We start from the raw sequence: 2,065 nt of genomic DNA, 5'->3' as shown, positions 1-2,065 counted from the left end.
TCCTTCGAGCTCTTTCCCTTCCCGGAGAGGGCTCGGAATGCATCAATGGCAACGTGACGGTTCGCTGGGTGTCACTTTAAAAACCTGCCAGCAAAAGAGAAAGAGAGTAAAGTGCCGAAAACTGCGTCACTTTTTTCATCAAACAACTGGTACTGCTGCTGCTACTGCTGCATTCTGGTAGAATTAGGCCACACCATCATTTGCCACTCGGTCCCATTTCACCCCTCATGCCACCCCCCCTCCTCCTTGCCCCATTTCCAAGTGGGGAGGGTGCCAAACGATGCGGTCGCACACCAACACCAGTGCATTTCCTGGCAGCGCACACAAAGCGCACATGGAAAAGCGAGACCGGCCGACTGCTGCTGCTGCTGCTGCTGCTGCTTGGGCCACTGGAGGGAGGAGGAAACGGGACGCTCGCCGGACTGGGGGCAGGCCCGGGAACATACACTTGCTGCTATCCTTCTGCCGCTGTACTGGTTGGTGCTGTTGTTGGTGGTGTCGTTTTGCCACGCTTGGCTACAGATCAAATTAAACGAAAACATATAAACACACCAAACACACATACGCATATACATGCGGGCGAACGGGAGCCGCCCCAGGTTTCCCCCCTTTCCATCCCGGCCTGGTCCTATCCCGTTTGTTCTGCTCTTGAATTTTCGTTCGCTCGAGGCGATACCATTTCTGGACCAACTTTCAGCAGCAGCAGCACTGCGCAACAAGAGCTCCGATACGGTTTGCATGCCCTGGAGGCTGGCTTAGAATATCGGGGGAGGGATTAGTTCCTCCACTCGCTTCACCTTCACCCACTGAGCCACACAGCAGCATAGAACAGAATATCGAGGGAGAGAGAGAGCGAGATGAAGCGCTTGTTTGGACAGCAAATCAAAAAGAAATGGAAAGAAAAAGTTACTACAAACAACAGCTTCCACAGCAGCACCATTCACCGGCTGTGGCGCTCGAAACGGTTCCGTACCGTGCCATGGATACTCCATCTACCTCTCCCCCCCCCCTCCAACGCTTGAAGAAACGCTGCACCAAAGCTGCTGAAACGTTCTGCATATGCGTACCTGCCGCCGCCCAGGCCCCGCGATAAATCCCGGGTTCGTCGTCTGTTTTCAATTTTCCGGAGTAGAACTTTTTTTTTGGTTTTTGCTTTTTATGGAACCGACCGGAAGCACATGGGATCTTCCGGCCGATGTGCAGCAGTTGAGGCAGTTGCTGTGGAAGAGGAATAATTTATAAAATTTTCAACCAAACACAAGCTCCTTCTCTCCCTCGCGCCTTCCCCCGTTTTTCCTTGCCCAGCGTGTGGGCACCGAATTTTGGAGCTATTTTTCTACCCTAAACACGTCCCAGGCTTCTTCCCCTTCCCCTTCCCCCTGTGTGGCTGGCAGAGGAAGAGCATCCTGGATGGGCGGGTGGGTTGGTGGGCTTTTTTGCCTGGCTTTGGCGCCTGGCAGCGCGCACACCTTCTTCGCACGGCCGCACGCAAATTGGAGAACGCACAGAGGGACAGGCAGCCAGCATCTAGGGGCCAGGCCTGTCGGGGCAGATGGCGAGGGGACGTACACGAAATGAACACGCCAGAATAAAGCGCGCCGAGGCTTTGTTCTTTGTCTCCCGTCCCTCCCAGAGTTCTCGTCGCGAAGGCGCGTTTGCGTTGCGGTTGTTGTCCGTGTGCGTGTGCCGAACGCCTACGTGTGTGTGTCTGTGAGTGTTTGTGTGAATGCATTTATGCTGAAAAGTTTCCCCCTGGAGTATCCCTTTTATTGCCAACCTTTCTACACTCCCCCCTCCCCCCCCGCCCTCGGTGGTCCCTCTCCTCCTCCGGTGCTTCATCCCACCCCGGGAAAGGTTTTGGGCCACAGTAGGCAATGGAATTTCGTTCGTTTCGTGTTTCAACTTGCTCTTCGTATCCGTTGCGCGTCCCAAAACGCTCCCACTCCCTCCCCCCAGTGTCCCGGCGCGATATTCTTTCTCCGGCCAACGAAAAAGGACACAGAGTGGCGCTTCGCTAGGATTGGCTGGCCGCTCTCCCCGCCGGTATCTGCCGTTTTGCGCTGTT

The sequence above is a fragment of the Anopheles arabiensis genome, chromosome 2 (genome assembly GCF_016920715.1).
Source record: "Anopheles arabiensis isolate DONGOLA chromosome 2, AaraD3, whole genome shotgun sequence".
Lineage (NCBI taxonomy): Eukaryota > Metazoa > Arthropoda > Insecta > Diptera > Culicidae > Anopheles > Anopheles arabiensis.
Note: the sequence above shows the minus strand (reverse complement) of the source record.